We start from the raw sequence: 19,106 nt of genomic DNA on the forward strand, positions 1-19,106 counted from the left end.
TATGTGATTTAGATGTCTTTTCTTTCATTTTTTTGAAGTTAAAAAAAATGCATCTTATGAAGTTCTACATAACTTGGTCTTAAAATTAAGATCTTAGATTTTTGCATGTTTGCTTTTAAACGAGTTTGCCTTCCTGTATGTATAGCCTTCGGATTACTAGTCAGCAGTGTCTCTCCTGGGGATGTACCCCGGCGACATTCCAGCTCAGCTCCATGACTGCCTTGTCTAGTATAGTCTTCATAGCATTTTTCTTCTTTTTTCAAAATTGAGATATACTTGACACGTAATGTTGTATGTACAACATAGTTCTGTCTGGTCACATAATTACCATTTCTTCTAGAGCTGAGAACAGTTAAGATCTAGTCTCTTGACAAGTTCAATGTTTATAGCACAACTTTGCTGTCCATAATCACTGTACCGTGTATTAGATTTCCAGGAAGTGTTTAGCTACTAGTTGCCAATATGTACCATAGAACAATCTCTCTCCCATTCCCCTTCTTCCACCTCCCGGTGTCCACCATTTTACTCTCCGCCTTCACAATTTTTAAATAAAAAATTCAACCTATAAGAGATATTACGTAGTACTTGTCTTTCACTCTCTGACTTATCTCACTTAGCATAATATTCTCAGGGTCCATCCGTGCTGATTCAAATGGCAGAATGTCCTCTTTTCTCATGGCTAAATACTATTATATATATAATATACAGAGATATAGATATATCTATATTCTATATATAATTGAAGAGTATATATAGTGATATATAATTTGATAGTTTATGTATAAATATACATATAAAATATATTATATATCTTACATCTTTATTATATATATATATATTATTACATATCTTACATCTTTATCCATTCATGCATTGACAGATAAAGTTTGCTTCCATATCTTGGCTATTGTGAGTAATACTGCAATAAACATGGGAGTGCGTATGTGTCTTCAATACTCTGTTTTTATTTCCTTTGAATAAAATACACAGAAGTGGGATTTCTGTGTCATATGATAGTTCTATTTTTAATTTTTTTGAGGAACCTCCACACTGTTTCCAGAGTGACTGCACAGTTTACACTCCGACCAACAGTGTAAGAGGGTTCCCCTTTCTCCACGTCCTCCCAAACACGTGATCTCTGGTCTTCTTGATGACAGCTATTCTAACAGGTGGGAGGTGGTATCTCATTGTGGGTTTGATTTGTGTTTCCCTGACAGTGAGGTTGAGCACCTTTTCATGTACCTGCTGTGCATCTGAAAGTCTTTGGAAAAAATGTCTATTTAGTTCCTCTGCCCATTCAAAAATCAGATTGATTGTTATTAAGTTATTAAGTTATATGAATCTTTTGTTATTAAGTTATATGAATCTTTTACAAATTTTGACTACTAACCCCTTATTCAATACGTGGTTTCAAAATTTTTCTCCCATTCTGTTGGTTGTCTTTTATTCTGTGCAGGAGAATAGCTTCTTTTTTAAAGAACAATATCAAACACTTTATAGATCTATATGTTGGGGGGGAAGAAAGGGTTGGATACCAGGCATGACATGGAAAAACAAGCATCAGAGTACTACTGAGAGTGACCTTTATGGACTAATAACAAAAGTGAGTCATGGACAGCCAAGCATGATTAATGTACTTCTTTGAATTCAAAACCTCCCTCCCCCTTCACCAGATTATTAAATTCCATGTCTTACACTCTCCTTCTCACTTCTACAAGTGTATAACCACCTACCACTCTTTCCTGCTCTACCTTTCCTCTGAAATGATGAAATTCTAGATTATTTTTCTCTGTATTCTCCGTTTGTATCTTTTTCATTGTTCTGAATTGGGACTGTTTATTTTTCTGTTACTGACTTTGCTTTCTGTGTTTCAAAGCATCCACGGTATATTTGGGGCTAGATAGGAAACCTTCAAAAATAGAATAGAATAAAAATCCTTTGGCAACGTTTGCTTCCCTTTGTAAAGTACCCAACACCTGCTCAAGGCAAGGAGTACGGGCTTCTCGCTCCCTCGAGCCAGGAAACTGTTCTGAGCTTGATGGAAATGTGCAAGCAGTGATCTGAGTATTTGCCCCCTCCCCCAATGTGTCATTTTGTACTAATCCTGGACGATGACAACATAAGGTATGTTGATATTACTTTTAAAGCAAAAGGGGAAACCAGAAAATGTGTGTATATACTCCCATGATATATCTTTCTCAGTAATATAAAAACACAAAGGCTGTAAATCTATTCTAGCAGTTGTATTATTGATTCTGTTTTGTTTCTTTCAGTTTCTCTCTGTGGGGAAAAGCAGTGAATTTCCCAGTAATTTTGTAACAGCTCTCCTGGTTGGAGTGCTTAAAGGTTAACTTGCTTCAGGCTTATGTGCTCCTTGCTTGCTGACCTAAGTCCCTTGATCTGTAGCAGAAATAACCTACTTTCCTTGGGATTGGCAGACCCGTGGCCTTGAGGAGTGAAGGACCAGGCTGTCCCAGAAGATAAGGCCTGACTGCACTTGAAAACAGCTGTCACGGAGTCCAGCAAGTCTGTTCAGGGTCATGTCCACATATAAGTAACAGCCTGGACACCTGCTTCTCCTGCATGTAGCCCCCCTCCCTTTCCCCCCTGCCTTCCCTTTACAGCCCTCCAGCATCACCTGGACAGGCAAGATGGTCTCTGAGACATTAGTCCATCATCTTCCCAGGTTGCTGGCTTCCCTTTCCCATCCTCACTGGTCTCTGAGTACTGATTTTCCAGCAGCCAGCAGCCAACCTAAGTTGGAACCAGATCTCTGTCCCATAACGGTTTCCTCAGTGGAAAAGCCTAGGACAGATGCGTGGGAGCCTCTTCAGCTGAGCTACCACTCATGAAAGCCTGGGTCTTTCTCGTTCTCATGGCCAGGCAGGAGACTGGCCTGTACTTTCCCCACGGCAAGGCAGACAATGTAGCATCTTCCTCCTGACCACGGAATCTGGCTGCACGTGTCTCCCAGGAAAGGGAGGTCTTTCTGGTTACCTCGTATCTTTTGTTTTGTTTTGTTTGTTTTTAAGATGAGTTCCCAGGCTTCGTTAAGGTCACCAGGTTGGCAGAGGAAGTCATGACTTTCTGGTGGAAATCGCTGCCACCTTCTCTCCAGGAAGAGGGGTCACTGGTGGCTCTGCGATGTTTAAATGCGCCCAACAGGCTGTGGAAACACGCAGGTTCTCTAATGGAGAATTTTCGTTGGTCAGCTGCGTGGCTGGGGTGCGAGAGATGCCTTCGGATGTGCTGTAGGCGCGGTGATGCTGCCTGTGGAGGGGTCTGGTGGGGGGAGGGGAAGGACGAAGTAACGGAGGGTGCTGCCCTCGTGCGGGGAAATCGAGATGGGGCTGCGCAGGCGGGGAGAGCTGGAGGAGTCTCGAGGGGGAAGAGTGAGACCTAGGACCTAAAGGTGAAAATGTTTGAGGAGTATGGCAAGAACAAAAATGAACCCTGTCAGAAGTGGGATTCGAACCCACGCCTCCATGCGGAGACCAGAAGCCCCAGTGCGGGAAGCAGGTGCTTGAGTCTGGCGCCTTAGACCACTCGGCCATCCTGACACGACACGTGGGGCGTGTGCGAAGTAACAACTGTCAATGATCAAACACCCTCCATCCAGGAAGGGAGCGGGGAGCTATTTCTAGCAGGGGCAGGAGCGAGCAGGTGTTCGGCACCACCTGCAAAACCCAAAGCTGGGACCCGACGAGTTCTGCGGGGAAAGTGAGTTGGCGAGCGAATGAACGCAGCTCTGAAGTCCGACACCCCTCCGGAGGTCTTTCTCCGGCTGCCCCCCAACCCTGCTGGCCGAGACTTGCAGGACTGGCCTTGGGCGTGGGGGCTGGGGATGCAGGTTTGATCTGCGGCTCTCCCCCCATGTTCTCAGACTGTCCCGCCACAGTACCTCACAGTACTTTATCTCAACAAGTTTTATTAGTGCGGGGCCTGAAATATCCCCGTACACTAGTATTTTCAGCAACTTAACAATCGCCCGCCCACCGTGGGTCATGGCTCCCTCAAGATGCCGTTGACATCCCAATCAGGACTTCTTTCTCCTTCTCTCTTTTAAACTCTCAAAACACACTGGCGTCATCAGACGAAAAGCTGATAACTTCACTTTTAAACAAATTTAAAATGAACACAGTGTCGAAGATTTCATATATCTCACCAATTAATGCGTAAAGTGATAGAAATGCTTCAAAGGAGATATGAAGAACAGACGACAAGCAATCAGAAAGGCTGAAATAAATTTGCTCAAAGATGCAAAACTGGTTAATGTCCTATAGGGCAATAAAACTCAATGTTTGGGGTTATCTCTTCTACTGGGCAAAATTGTATCTCAACTGAGCAAAATCCTTTGTGCTGATATAAACAAGAATCACTTGCATTATTGTCACTTTCTGTAAGTTAACTTCTACCATCATAGAGTTCTAGAACAGACTAGCGGATAGAAAGTCAGTTAAATGTGCACATTCCTGTAAAATCAGGTAATTCCCAGAGGGTCTGCTAGACAATGCCCAGCACTTCACTAAGGCAAGGACCCAATAATTTCTGTTGTCCATTTTTAAGTCTTTGACAATTTTTTTTCCGACATATATGAAATTTTAGATAAGCTGTTTAACTGTAAGCTAATCAGCAGAGTGTTAGTGGAGTTGGAGACATGTTTGATCAGGTCAGTCCTGACTCTTATCTTAGTTTACCTATTTATAGAACTGGGGATATATGTATTTAATTGCAGTACTGTGGTCAGGTGGAACATTTTAAAACCTTTTATGCTTTCCTTAGTTTACATGCTTTAGAAGGGGAGCAGAATATGCCACCCAGGCTGTGCCACTTTGGCATTGGGACCCAACTGCCTGAAAGAATTTAGATAGAGGGCCTGGTCCAGGAAGAGAACTATTAGCAGAGATAACTACAAAGAGTATGGGCCAGGTGTGGTAAGCTGAGGGGAGCTAGCAGGGCCTGTTTGTTCAAAGTCCTCCCTGTGTCCCATTGTCTTGCCTGGCATGACAAACATTTGTTTACCAAACATTTGTTCTTCCCATCTTCCTGTGAATTGTCTTCCTTCTCTTTGAAACCCCAGACCTCCATCCCATTCCTTAGCTCAGGGTGGCATATAAGCCAACTTTCCCTTCAGTCTCTTATCTTTGGGGCTCTCGTAGGTAAGAAATTAAATTTGTTTTTGTCCTATAGATCTGTTTTATGTCAAACTAATTAATAGACTAGCCAAAAGAATCTAGAAGAATAGAAGGAAAATTTTCCTCCCCTACACTTTCTAATTGTTGTATGTTCTCCAGATTAATAAAAACAATGTATTCTTCTTTCTTCTTCCTTTGTTCTGAATCTTTTTTTCTGTCCCTCCCTCCTTGATTATTTAAAATACCAGATGTATGTATTGTGAAAGGAATTCAAAATCAGCAGAGGCTCTAGAAGGCACGTGATATTTGTTTCTCAAGCCCAATACAATATGCAAGTCAACTGAAACAGTGAAAATCTAGCAGACCAGAGATATAGCCAGGGTCGTTAAAGACTCCACAATTGGATTGATTGAGGTAACTAACCCCATCCTGCTAGAGTAGGCAGTTAGTTAGGCTCTAACAGGATGCCTGGGGCCAAAAAGAGGATGTTAGAGACTGGTCCTGGTAGCACTCCAAAACAAAACCGCAAGAAGCCAAACTGCGTTAGACAGGCCCAAGACAAAGAAGGCAGGTGGAAACCCTGACCAAGTAAGGGTGAAAAGTCATGAAACCAAAAAAATCCCCTCCCCACGTAATAAATATTCCATTCCCTCATTAACAACTGTCAGTAAAAGATAGTAACCCAAACCCTGAATGGGCAACTCTCCCTCGAGCTCACTTGCTTTCACAATGTCTCAAGTGTACTCTCACCTTAATAAACTTTCTACTTGCTCCTCTCAACTGTCGTGTCCTTGAATTCTTTCTTGTGGCAAGAACCAGGAGCTTCCTGAGGCTGGGCTGGGCACAGGCCTCAGGGCCCAGGGTCTCCCAGTCCACCCAACACCACTTTCTGCCCTACCATTCCAACTGCAGACCCAACAGGAAGAGAGGGACTTCACCTTGCAAATGGATACTATTCTACTCTTCCAGCCACAGGAAGAGACGCTTTCTTCATCAACCCCCCCTCACCTCAGCTCAGCCAATGAGAAGTCACCATACTTGAACTCCCAGTTTATTCCAACGGATTTTAGTTTGTAACTGTCTTCCCAACTTACCCCTCTTCTCCTTATAAGAGCTCTGGATTTGCCTATGGTTTTGCCATAGCCTGTTTGTTCCAGATTGCGATTCTCTTTTATTCCCAAATAAACCCATCTTTTGCTGGTAAAATAATTGGCAGTTTTTGTTTTTAAGGTTAACAGGCTCATTCAATGCTGAGATAATAAACATCTTTATGATTTAAAGGCCTTTAAAAATAATTGTTCAAAATTTAATTTGTGTGTCACTACTCATAAACCGTATTCAGAACCTCAAGGGAGAGAGAACAGCTTGGTCCCTCTGGTGATGGAATGTCATCTGTGGCTCCTCTAACAGCTGGGGCAGAACTGTGACTGCCACACGGGCCTTCTACATACGATCTTTAAGTTTCTGAATAGAAATGGAAAGACAGTTTTGAAGCTAACGATGAGGCGTGAGGAGCGAGCTACAGACATGAGATATTTGTGGCATACGCCCTGGACTCCAGCTAAATACAATGCCCACAAAGCATGAGCAACACACCAGGCCTCAGGGCGGTTTTGCTGGAATAAGATACCTCTGCCCTGAGCTTTAGAATGGTCTTGTGGAGGGCCACTCACAACACCACAACCCACCACAGCTGGATCTCACCGCACTTCCAAACCTTCTCTTCTAGGTTTTCCTGGAGGAACACTCACTTAGGACTGAAAGTTACTGGCTTCCAGGACCAGAGGCCAGTGGTCTCTTTCGGAATGAGGTATTTATTTATTTACTTATTATGTTAATGCTGCTGGGAGGTTATTCGGAGTGAAACCATCCTGGGGAACTCATGACCCCATGGCTTCGTCTTAGGAGGTCCACACAACTTCTGCAGGCTCCTGTAGCAGAGAAAATGAAAGAGTAGAACAGCCGCCCGCAGATTTCAGAGGGAAAATTGAGAAGGACAGAGCAGCTCAGAATTTCCTGAGGCTGGAGTTTATGCAATAAACGTCGCACTTGATTTGGAATGTTGGTGGCCAGGCTCATCTCAGGAAACTAGTGTTTGCTCTGCCCTTGGACAGCAATCATTTCTCGTTCCTTAAGAAGTTTGGAGTATTGATAACCTGTCTTTGTAAAAATCCATTTAAAAATTTACCTCTCCAGTAGAGAGCGCCTTGTACGTTCAAGACTTCTTTTTTCTTTTTAGCTTTAGAGCAGTCCAAATCATACAAACGAATATGACGTATAACCATGAAGCTGGAAGGAGAGAAGTCTGGTTTTGATTAAGTAGGCAGCAGGTGGCCATGGGCTCAGGTGTGAACAAAGATTCCAGCAAGGTGACAGCACCTTGGGCTCTGACAGCTGTAAGGCCAAGTGCCTGGAGGGAAAAAGGAAACTCCCTGCACAAACTGAGAGGAGGCTTCAGATACTTTTGTGGAAGAGAGAGTTTTTCAAGGATGCTCTGGGAGCATCCTTGGAAGGTGGGAGAAAGAAGAGACAGTGTCTGAGAGGGACAAGTAGGAAGGCGCAGGCAAAGGGTGTTAGTTAAGAAAGGAAGCTTTAAAAACAGCTTGGCAGGATTCTTTGTCCGGAAGAACCAGGCTTCGCTGACAAGAGCGGGTCCACGGACATAACTAGAAAGCGACCCGGGCCTGTTTCCCCCGCTCCATGGTCCATAGATCAGGTGGTTATAACACACCACAGACCCTCTCACGCACACCCACTCAGTGCGGAGACTAGAAATTGGAGATTTCTTGTAGTCAGGACGTCCCAGTGCACGGGAAGAGGGCACGGAGCCTCCCGCGAGTCTCGTGCGGTCCCCACTTCCCTGCAACCCTGCGAGTGACTGTTCCTCCCCTGTCGCCGAACCGCGTGCCCTACTGTCCCCACAGTGACAAGCCGCGGGGAGCCCCGCCCCCGCCTGCCCCTCCTTCTGCCCGGCCCTCGGCCCGCCCCCCGCCCCTGCCTCGCCCCTCCCCTGCACCGCTCCGCCGAGATCGCCCTCTGCTCGGGAGCCCGGTACCCCGGCTCTGCCCCCACGCCCTCGTCCCCTCCGGGGTCGCGGAGCGGCCAGGCGGCCCAGCTTCGGGTCCGCGAGCGCGCTGGTGGAGGCGCGGGAGATGCTAGTTTTGAATCCACCCCTAGAAACCCGTGGGGGAAGCCCTAACCGGTGAACACCGAGCTCCCGAGAAAGGGCTTCAGTTCAGATTCTGGGTTTTCTTGCGTACGTTGAAAGGCGCAGACGTCTCAGCGATTTCTTGCAGGCGGCAGGTCTGAGGAGGCAATGTGGGGTAGACCCGGGTGGGAGGCCGAAGTGGAAGAGCGGGTGCAAGAGAGGAAAAAGGAATAGTGGCATTCTCGGAGGACCGTCCTAAGGACAGACAAATGTGTAAGAATCAACGCGACAGTTCTGACAGGTAGCAGAGTGGCGCAGCGGAAGCGTGCTGGGCCCATAACCCAGAGGTCGATGGATCGAAACCATCCTCTGCTACAAGGTTTTACTGCACGCTTCTTCTCTCCAAAGTTCCAAAATTCAGCAGCCAGGGGAAACCAAGCCCCAAGCATTCGTGGCCGTGACACCACTGCTTCATATTTCTTGTTCTTTCGGATCTCGTTGAAAATTGGCCATTATCAAAATTGTGTCTTTATTCACATTTTTAAAGCTCACAACTTACTGGGCAACAACGCACCATCTTATTTACTGTCCATATGCACCGACTCTCCCCCTGCTTCTTTGCCTCTGCAGAGGGCTACCATGTCTCAGGAACGAGCGAAGGCCTCCAGTGACAGGGGCCGCACGCCTTTTCACCTGCCTGGTCCTTCCTGCCTTTAAATGCCGCTCAAGATAAAACGTGGAATTAAAAAATAGAGCAAGTGGATCCAAGCGGACTCCCGTGCGTTGTGGCGAGGGGCGGCGCATTATAGGGTTCACTTCCGTGGAAGGACGGACGAGTAGGCGCACAGATGGCAGAATTGGTAGAGGGGAGGCTGGACAGGTGAGGGGGACAGAAGGAGGCCAGGGAGACGGGGAGAGGGTGAAGGAAAGGAGCGTGGAGGAAAGGTGAGGAACGACAAGGACGGAATTGCAGAGCTGCGGGTTTCCAGGGAGTTAGGGTCCCGGACAGAAGCCCCACTCAGGAGAGGGTGTCACGTTTGTCTGTCCGTTGCTCTGCCGTTAACATCCCAGGACCCTCCAATATCCGAAAGAAAACACTGTTGGAAAGGACAGGAAGCGAACCTCCTGTCTTGCGCCACAACCTTCCGTCTTTACCCAAGGTTTGGCTCTCCTGAGATTCTTCCCAATTACCGCAGCCATTGGTGGAACCGACACTCCACCCTCCCGGTGAACACCCGGGTGAGGGACCTGCGAGTCCCCTGGAAGGCCGGCTCGAACGGCTCGGTCCGCAGTCCTTACTGGCAGGAATATTCATTCCCTCCCCAGTGGGTCCCACCGCGTTCGGAGCCACTTTCCTGTCATTCCTCCTGCAGTAAATACCACCCAGTAATTGTGGAAGGAAGAAAGGCAGGGCTCAAGGCCATCAAGCTCAGGTGTACGCCGCCGCTGGGGTGTGTGACCGGCGCGCCTGGAAGACGCTGGTAATTTCTGAAATCAGGAACAGAACTAGGGCTTCTTGGAGCTCTTAGTTATATATAATGAAGTGAGGCAGAGTCCAAGAGGCCTGGGTAGCTCAGTCGGTAGAGCATCAGACTTTTAATCTGAGGGTCCAGGGTTCAAGTCCCTGTTCAGGCGGAAACCAGTCCTTTTATCTCAGAACTAGGTAAGTGGAGCTCATGTAGAATGTCTCTGCAGTGGGGTATCCCTAACAGCCAAAACAGACAAGGGCATATCCCTGAAATGGTTTATGTTCTAGTGTTTCATTAATATACCTCTTCCCAGTGTTAACTAAAACACGGTCCCACGTTTCCAAGAAGAATTGAACAAGGGCATAATGTAAAAATAATACACTAGTGACGGAATTACTAAGACAGCCATTTGAAAGTTCCCTTGACGTGATTCATTAATCTTGGAATGGCAGGGGAGCATTTGGAGGGGGACCCGACAAGAATTTAAGAGAACAATGGCTCTGTCCCGTCTGTCTCTGAGGTTCCCCACAGTTTGGATGGACTCTTTCTACATCGAAAATTTGTGGCATCTTAAAAGCCCCTGGCTGTAAGAGCCATATTATGCAAACACATTTTGAAATGGTCTTAGCTATCTTTTTTGTCTTTACATTTAAAAGTTGCTGTTGTTATCCAGGGATCTGGATTATGGTTAAAGACCCTGATCCTGGGCTCCTAGCGCATGGTTTCTGTGGGCAGAGTGTTAAACCACGAGGCTGTGAAACAAAGATACTGAGAATTCAGTTTCTGTAATTCTTTATGCTTTTAGCCTGATGATGTGAAGCATAAACACTGCACTTAAGTTCATTGTGTTAGTTCTCTCCTTCTTCGTTGTTATATTATTAGTTTGAAATAATCAGATGTGTGCCATTTTGAATCTCTACCCTGTCCTTGTTCATCTTATTTATGATTTTTGTATGCACAAGAAAGATAACATCATTCTAAGTCAAAACTATGCAGAGAGATATACTGAGAGAAATGTCACTCACCCCAGTGCTTCCCTCGCCTTTCCTCCGTCTCTCTCCGCTCACTCCCACCTGCTCTCTGTGGGTCGACAGTCTCTCCAGCTTCTGGTTTATTCTTCCTGTATCTCTTTTTGAATAAACACACAGATACATAATTTTTAAATGTCCTCTTCTTTCTTAGGCTAAAGATAGTATACTTGATTTTTTAAGTATACTTTTAAGCACTTAATTTTTTCAGTTACTGATAGATGCTAGATATTGCTCTGTCAGTTCAGAGATCTTCCCTGTTCTTTTTTATATTTTTGCCGCTGGATAAGTACTCCATTGTGTAGAAGTAACACCTCTTTTCTAGAGCTTTTAGGTTGTTTGCAATTACAATGTCGCAATGCTGCAACAAATCAGTAGACACACGTGTATTTTCATTCTGTTGAAGGTGGATTTTCAGGGTAAATCACTAGATTTGAGATTGTTGGAAGAACTGATGAGTGCATATGCAATCTTGTTAGATAAACCCAAATTCCCCTCTATAAAGGTTGTATCGATTTGCATTCCCACCAGCAATAAATAAGACTGCCTGTTCCCCAGAGCTTTGACATATTTTTAATTCTTGCAAATCTAAAAGCAGAAAAATGACATCCCAGTTTGGTCTTAACTTGCATTTCTTTACCTATTAGAGAGTTTGGACACATATTCATATCTATAAGGGCCCTTTTTCTATCTTTAAAAAGATTGTTAACATCTTTTGACTATTTTACTATGAAGTTTTGGCATTTTTTTCAATTGCTAATTGCTAATAAGTTGTTAATTGTTTATCTCTCTATATTAGGGATATTAATACTTTATCTGATACGTATTGCAAGTACTCTTTCCTCCTCTCCTCCTCGCCCCAATTTGTAAGCTGTTTTTAGCCTGTTTATCGCATTTTTTGAAATGTCAACATTTTTAGATATTTAGATATATCAAATTGCAGTGCTCACAAATGAATAGACATTTAGCTCAGTGCAATAAAATACCAAGTTCAGAAATCAACCAAATCACATAAGGACCTTTAGTATATGATAGAGAATGCACTTCAAACCACAGGGGCAAAGGTAGGCTTTTTGATGAATAGTTCAGGAACAACATTCCTAGAATTGGAGAGAGTCAAGGCCTTGCTCCAGATGAGGTTTCAGCTTCAGAAAGTGCTGTGGCTGGTTTGTCTTCGTCCAGACCACTCAAAGTTTCTCCATTTCAGCAATGAGGTGGTTTCACTTTCTCATCATTCTGTGTTCACTAGAGTAACACTTCTGGTTTCCTTCAAGAACTTTTCCTTTGCATTCACCACTTGCCAACTGTTTGGCACAAGAGACCCGGCTTTCAGCCTATCTCAGCTTTCGACATGGCTTCCTCACTTGACCAATTCTAGCTTTTGATTTAAAGTGAGAGACATGCCATTCCTCCTTTCACTTAAACAACTAGAGGCCTAATTTCAATATTGTTTTGTCTCAGGGAATACAAAGGCCCAAGGAAAGGGAAAGGATGGGGAACAGCCAGCCAGTGGAGCTGTCAGAACACACACAACATTTATGAATTAAGTTCACTCTCTTATTTGGGCACGGTCATGGCACCTCAAAACAATTACAACAGTAATATCAAAGATCACCAAACACAGGTTGCCACAAATAGAATACTAATGAAAGAGTTTGAAATATTGTTAGAAGTACCAAAACGTGACATGGGGACATGAAGTGAGCAAATGCCATTGGAAAAATGGTGCCCGCAAGCTTGCTCAACGCAGGGTTGCCGCAAACCCGCAGTTTGTAAAAAAAACAATAAAAGCAATAAAGCAAAGCTCAAGAAAGCAAAGTATCCATGTGTATCTTGTGAGGACTCTCCTAGAAGACAAATTGTTGATTTGTTGGGTTATGTAAATGTTTAACTATTTGAGGTTATGACAAACTTTTTCCAAAGCTGTAAAAATGGACACCCCTGTCTTAGTCCACTGGGGCTACCATGACAAATGACTATGGACTGGGTGACTTATAGGCAACACAAATTTATTTCTCAGCTTTAGAGGCTGGAAAGTCTGAGATCAAGGCGCTGGCAGCTTCAGTCGTCCGATGAGAGCTTCCTGGTTCATATACCACTGTCTTCTCACTGAGTCCTCACAGGGCAGCAGGACAGGAGAGCTTTCGGGGGTCACCTTTAAAGGGCACTAATCCCTATTCAGTAGGGACTAACTCATGACCTAATCACCTCTCGAAGGATCCACCTCCTAATACCATCACACTGGAGATCAAGATTTCAGCATACCAATTTGGGGTACGCACACATTCCGTGCATAGCGTTCTGCTCCCCGTCATTCAATCTGAGACCAAGGGCCTGAGAGCCAGGACTGCCAAAGGGCAGGAGATCCGTGTTCCAGCTCGAGCAATCAGGCAGGAGGGGCTGAATTCTTTCTCTGCCTTTTTGTTCTGTTGAGACTCTGGAGGGTTTGAATGATGGTCACCCACATTGTGGAGGGCAAATGGCTTTAGTGAATCCACTTATTCAAGTGCTAATTTCATCCAGAAGCACCCTCACAGACACACCTAGAAACAACGTTTAGCCAAATATCTGGGTACCCTGTGATCCAGGCAAAATAACACGTGAAATTAACCCTCATACTCTCTTTGGGCAGTGTATAAAAGGATACCGTTTATTCAAATCCTCTCCAACTGTTGTTATTTTTGTACATTTAATTTTTATCCTATCAAGTGGAAGCGAGTTTATTGAGGAATGGCTTGCATTTTTGTATCACAATGAGGCTGAACATCTCTACACATGTTTGGATTTATACATTTGAATTTTCTCCTGAATTCTGGTTTATTTATTTATTTGCCCATTTTTCTATTGGGTTGATGTGCTTGACTTTTTCATATGTGGGAGTTCTTGATACATTTTTTTCTTTTTCTCTTCAGTTTCTTGCAATTGCAGTTACCCTTTCTCAGTGTAACTTGTTTTCATTTTAAGGGATAATTTGATTAAAAGAAACTATTCGTTTTATACGCACAAACCCATCCAAGTTTTCTTGAACCTGGTAGCATTTCTGTGTCTTATTTAACCAGTCTTTCCAATCTTTGCTGTTCCAATATGCATTCTCGTGAGGTGGCCTCACTTGTCTGTAGATCCTCGTCCTTCCTCCCCCTGCTTCTGCACCTCTTCATATCAAGAGGGCTCCACTCCTCAGGCTGCATTTCCCAAACCAACTTCCCACCTGTCTGCAGTTTAGTTGAGTGAATAAAATGCACTGATGGGACATTAGAGCACAGAAGGGACAGAGTAGCCGGGTAATTTCTACCCCTCTCTTTCTACTTTGGGCCACATCTCCTGCAGTAGCTACAGAGTCTCCTTGGCTTCCATTCTCAGTGTGATTCGATCTTGGGTCTGGATCATTCCAATCCCTCTCTGTTTCCAAAGGTTTGATGGTACTTTGCTTTTCTTTCTTGGAAGCGTTTGAGGAGATCTTCATGGGTACAGAGCATGAACTTTTCGAATGTAAGTTACATTTTAGGAAAATGCTGAGATTGGATGATGAGTAGCAAAATAGGCAGCGCTCCCATGTCTGTGCTCACACCGATTCACGTCCCGTGCTCCTTCGTGCTCTGTAACACAAAGACGCTGGACCATGGAAGCCTCATTCCCCAACTTGCTCAGTCAGGTGGCTTCTGGTTGGGTTTAAATCAATGTTCTGCTTTGGATGGAGGAGAGAAGCGAGAGAGAAAGCAGGCTTTGCTGACCACCACTTGGCCTTGGCTGTATCCCCTCAAGTCATCGAATGTCTTCAAGGCACATCTCCTGTGGTTTCAAGTTCTCCCAGGTAGCCTGGCCTTTGAGCCTCTTGTGGCTTTCCATGTAGATAGTCTATGTTCCATTGATCACATCAGTTCTTCTATCATGAATGTAGCCACTTTACTATATTACATTTCTCTACATAGTTAACCTAGGACAGTGTAAACAGGTTCCTGATTGATTCATATATATGCTACCGAGAGTTTTAAAGTTTGTTGTTGACATTTATGTCCTTGATCTTTCTAGTGTTAGTCTTTATGCAATTTCATATTTCCATCCATGGGAATACAATATTTTTTCCTAGCTCCATCTATTAAATAGCCTGGATCTCCTCTGCACTGACATGCCACCACTGTCCATATACCAAATTATAGAAACACACAAATCTCTTCTGAGCGCTCCGTCCTATTTAATCAATCAATTTGAGGTTCAGTGTCAGTGCCTGTATTGTAATAATATTTTGATTCCTGGAGTGTCTAATAAGCTCTGCAAGCTTCTTGGCAACCCTCTCCTTATTTTTAGTAAAAGTGTCCTTGATATTATAGGCCCTACACACTTACATACAATTTTACAACAAAGTCTTGGAAATTTTATCAAGTTCTTGGAAAACATTGCTGGAACTTATATGGGAATTATATTGAATTCATAGATCAATTTAGGAAGAAATGATATCATTGAGATATTAAGTACCCCATCCATAAAATTATATACTTCTCCATTTATTTAGGTCTTTAATGTCTCTTTTGAAAATAGGTTATTTTGTCATTTTACCTTTTCTAATATTTTTACATACGCTGTATTTTTAGCAGTTAGTTATGGTCCTCATGTCATTTAAGAGCTTCGTTCTCTTTCTTTAGACAATCTCTTCTGCTTTTTAGTCCAAGCAACAATAACATAGCATTATACACTCTTCCTTCCCACCTCCCTTCCCTTTCACCCACAACCAGTTTTAATCAGCACGGTTCCAGCTCTTGGTGTATACTTTGGTACAATCAACTAAGTTTATGCATAAACACTTTATCTTTTATTCTTAATTGTAGGGGGTTAAATAGCATCCCCTGGAAAGTTGTGTCTATCCAGAACCTCGGAATGTGACCTTACTTGGAAAAAGGTTTTTTTTTGCAGATGTAATTAGTTAAATTAAGATGAGTTCATACTGGATTACAGTGGACCCTAAATCCAGTGACCGGAGTCTTTATAAGAGAGGACACACAGAGACAGTCAGAGGCAGAGACTGGGATGGGTGCAGGCCCAGGAGCCCCGAGGACTGCCCAGAGCCACAAAAGGCTGGGAAGAAGCCAAGAAAGCATCTTCCCTACAGCGTTCAGAGACAGCCTGGCCCCTGACATCTTGATCTCTGACTGCTAGTCTCCGGAACTGAGAGATCGCACATTCTGTGGTTTATAGTGATTTGTTCTGAGGCTGTAGGAACTGTTGTTGTTCTCCAGTACACAGGTTCATTTCAGTGATGGGCGTCCAGTATGCCTTCAGTTCTTTGCTACCTTGAGCTGCTATTTTGACTATCTCCTATGAAGCCCCCTGTGCAACTCAATGAGCTGGAATTTCACTGAGGAATATTCCTAATAGTGGACGTTCTGCAACTAAAAGCCTATGCAAAAATAAGAACTCATTTAATGCCAACGCTGCGAAATCTAAGATCTAGATTTTAAGAGTAAGGTCTTATCTGTATTCCATGTAGAAATTCATACATAACATGTGTGATTCTTACCATGACAAACCGAAACAGAGGAAGCAGCTCTAACTCAGAGTGGTCTGAGAAAGCACCCCAGGGGAAGGTGACCCTTGAGGCAAATCTAAAATAAGGAATGAACTTGAAGTGAAGAAGGAGGAAAGTTATTTTGGGGGTGGGGGACTTCTTAAAAATGTTTAATGCATTTCGAGCTGTTGAGGAACATGTCTTTGCTAGGAGTGATAAAACTATGTACGGCAGTGTCTAATCTTTGGTGGGTTGTGGTTTTTAGATTTTTGACGTCACACTGGGAAATCTGTTTTATAGAATTTTATAACAAATTACTCTTGGAGAGTTGGGTGAATCTCCCAGGAATTCCGTGCACGGAAAACAAAGGTCAGGCCCGAACGTGTGAATGCCTCTACAATCAAAACTGTGCCAGCGCTTACACGTTCTCCTCGTTAGTATAGTGGTGAGTATCCCCGCCTGTCACGCGGGAGACCGGGGTTCGATTCCCCGACGGGGAGGGAACAAACGGCTTTTTTTTTGCCTCCGCCCTTTTCAGAGTAACACACTTTCCGGGGGTGGCTCCCTAGATTTGAGGCCGTCCTGCTCCGATTCCATCTCTTGATTTAAGGCGAATTCCCGCTTGTTGGTTTACTCCCCGCCTTCGCAGGGCATCCAAGGCCACTTTCCCTCTGGGACCCTGACTGCGCCCTGGAATCTGCAGGATGTTGCGCCGCGAACTCGGATCTGCACCCGTCGGGGGTGCGCGAGGGGCGTCCTTCCCCGCGGCCGTGTGTGCAGGTGCTGCGGCCGCGCCGGCTGCGGGAGGACATGCTTGCGGCCGCCGGGGACCGACACCTGCCGGGACAGGTAAGCTGACGCAGGGCGGTGCTGGGAGCACCCGGAGCGCGGGGCGCGGCGTGGCGGGCAGGGCGGCGCTGGGGACGGAGCCGGGTGGAGGCCAAGGGGCGGGAGCGAGAAGCAGCTTCGTGGTCGCGGAATTACAGGTGTGTCATTCGTGGGCTTGAACTCCTGACTCCCTGCAGCCAGAACGCCGCAGGCAAAGACTATTCTGCTCTATAATTTCTCTATCCTGCGGCCAAAATTCCAGGCAACACCTGATCAAAATCGCTTTCAGGAAAGACAGACCAAAAAAAAAAAAAAAAAAAAAAGTCCACACGAAGTAGCCATTCAGAGCTGCCTCCGAACTGAGCGGCGGGAAAGGACGAGCTTGGGTGGAGAAGGCAAGAAAATGAAACAGCTCAAAATATTTTTAAGAACGAGTAGCGGAAACCATAAGCACCTTGAATCAGGGATACCCGGGTTTGAATAGAGGCGGCATCGCTTCCACAGTGGGTGACGTCTTAGGGCGCTGCGACCCTCAGGCCCCTCCCTTCACCCGTACATTTAGGATAACAATGTCTACCCCATGACTCCTGAGGAGATACTAATAAATGAGTCATTAATGGGAAAGCGGTTAGCAATCGATAGGACAGTAATACTTGAAATTATCTTTTTTTATTGGGCAACATTTACTTGAATTGCTGTGGACAAATATCGTTTGCATTAGTATCAATGACCTACGAGTCAACTTTTACCATACAAAACTCTAGAATAGTTTAGTAAAAAAGAAATTCAGTTAAAGGGGCACACTCAGAACCAAATAATTTCCAAAAGCCTATTAGATAATGTCCAACACTTCACTGAAAGGACACCCACTACTTTTCTGTTGTCCATTTTCAAGACTGACAATTTTCTCTGACACAGGTGAACCTTCCCATAAGTTGTTATGTAGTGGTTCAAACTGAGTAAATATGCAAGCATTAGCAGAGAGAGGTGTTCTAAGCCAGGGTTTCTCACACCTGGGTGTTTTGTCAAATGCACATTCTCCTCTAGTAGATGTAGTGTGTATCTGGAAGTTCTGTATTTCTAGCCAGGTCTCTGGTTATGGAGATGGTGGTGGTGCAGGAAACTCTTACTGAAATCAGAATGTTGCAATACGTTAGAGTCGCCTGCAAGCCTCTAAAACCTCTCCCGGAGGGTGGAACCCTATGCCAATTGAATTAGAATGTCTGGAGGTGGGAGCCAACTGCCAACAGGTGTTGGAAATTCCCAGGTGGTCTCCATGGGCCTCAAAGTTTGGGAGCCATTAGTCATTTCTCTGTCACTGGTTAGTCTGATTATGTTACTGACAGATTCAAATGTTTATTGTATTTAATATAGAATCTAAGTTATTTGTATAGCATAAAAACCCACTAGTGATCTAGCATGGATCATCGTGTCCTACCTACCCATCGTATAAACAAAAGTAGCTTTGTGTCTCTCCTCCAAATCACGGGGTCACCACAGAACGGCACAGGGCACAGTGGGGTAGCATGTTTTAATTCTGCTCCAATTTGCCTTTAGAGACTTTAGCTGGTAGATGAGGGGTAACAGAGAGGGAAGCAAAGAAGAGAGAAGGGGGGAAAGGAGGAGGGGGCTGGGGAGAGGTAGAGAAAAGGAAGGAGGGGGAAATGAGCAGAGGAAAGACCTACTGAAAAGTGAAGGGGGTTCTGAGGGAAATGGTCTTTTCCAGCAGAAGCAGCCCTCTGAAGTGGGTGCCACAGCCTTTTTTTCTGGCTCTAAAGCACCTGCAAAATCCGAATTATGAAAGTGCAGGGAAAACTCGGAAGGGAGCAACAGACTCATATGCCCTGCCTTGTAATTTTGACCTTCAGCTCTCTTTCCCTGTCTTTCACTTTCCTGAATAATTAAACGAACTCCAGTCATTGGACTTGTCTCTCCTCAAGTTCACAAAGGAACCTCATGTCCTGCTCCTCGTGCCCTGTAAGAATAATGGTGTCCCAG

The 19,106-nt window shown here is 44.6% G+C and overlaps 4 non-coding genes across 4 annotated transcripts; 3 read left to right on the forward strand and 1 right to left on the reverse strand.

The window, feature by feature from the left end:
- Nucleotides 1-3,454: 3,454 nt before the first annotated feature.
- Nucleotides 3,455-3,560, reverse strand: TRNAL-CAA (transfer RNA leucine (anticodon CAA)). Its single transcript has 2 exons — nucleotides 3,523-3,560; nucleotides 3,455-3,500 (listed from the first exon to the last, which is right to left on the reverse strand). It is a non-coding gene; the product is annotated as a tRNA-Leu (tRNA).
- Nucleotides 3,561-8,586: 5,026 nt separating this feature from the next.
- TRNAM-CAU (transfer RNA methionine (anticodon CAU)) lies at nucleotides 8,587-8,658 on the forward strand. Its single transcript has one exon. It is a non-coding gene; the product is annotated as a tRNA-Met (tRNA).
- Nucleotides 8,659-9,845: 1,187 nt separating this feature from the next.
- Nucleotides 9,846-9,918, forward strand: TRNAK-UUU (transfer RNA lysine (anticodon UUU)). The gene has a single exon. It is a non-coding gene; the product is annotated as a tRNA-Lys (tRNA).
- A 6,790-nt stretch (nucleotides 9,919-16,708) lies between these two features.
- TRNAD-GUC (transfer RNA aspartic acid (anticodon GUC)) lies at nucleotides 16,709-16,780 on the forward strand. The gene has a single exon. It is a non-coding gene; the product is annotated as a tRNA-Asp (tRNA).
- The last annotated feature ends 2,326 nt before the right edge of the window (nucleotides 16,781-19,106 follow it).

This window comes from Ursus americanus, chromosome 32 (genome assembly GCF_024610735.1).
Source record: "Ursus americanus isolate L20-20 chromosome 32, mUrsAme1.1.p, whole genome shotgun sequence".
Lineage (NCBI taxonomy): Eukaryota > Metazoa > Chordata > Mammalia > Carnivora > Ursidae > Ursus > Ursus americanus.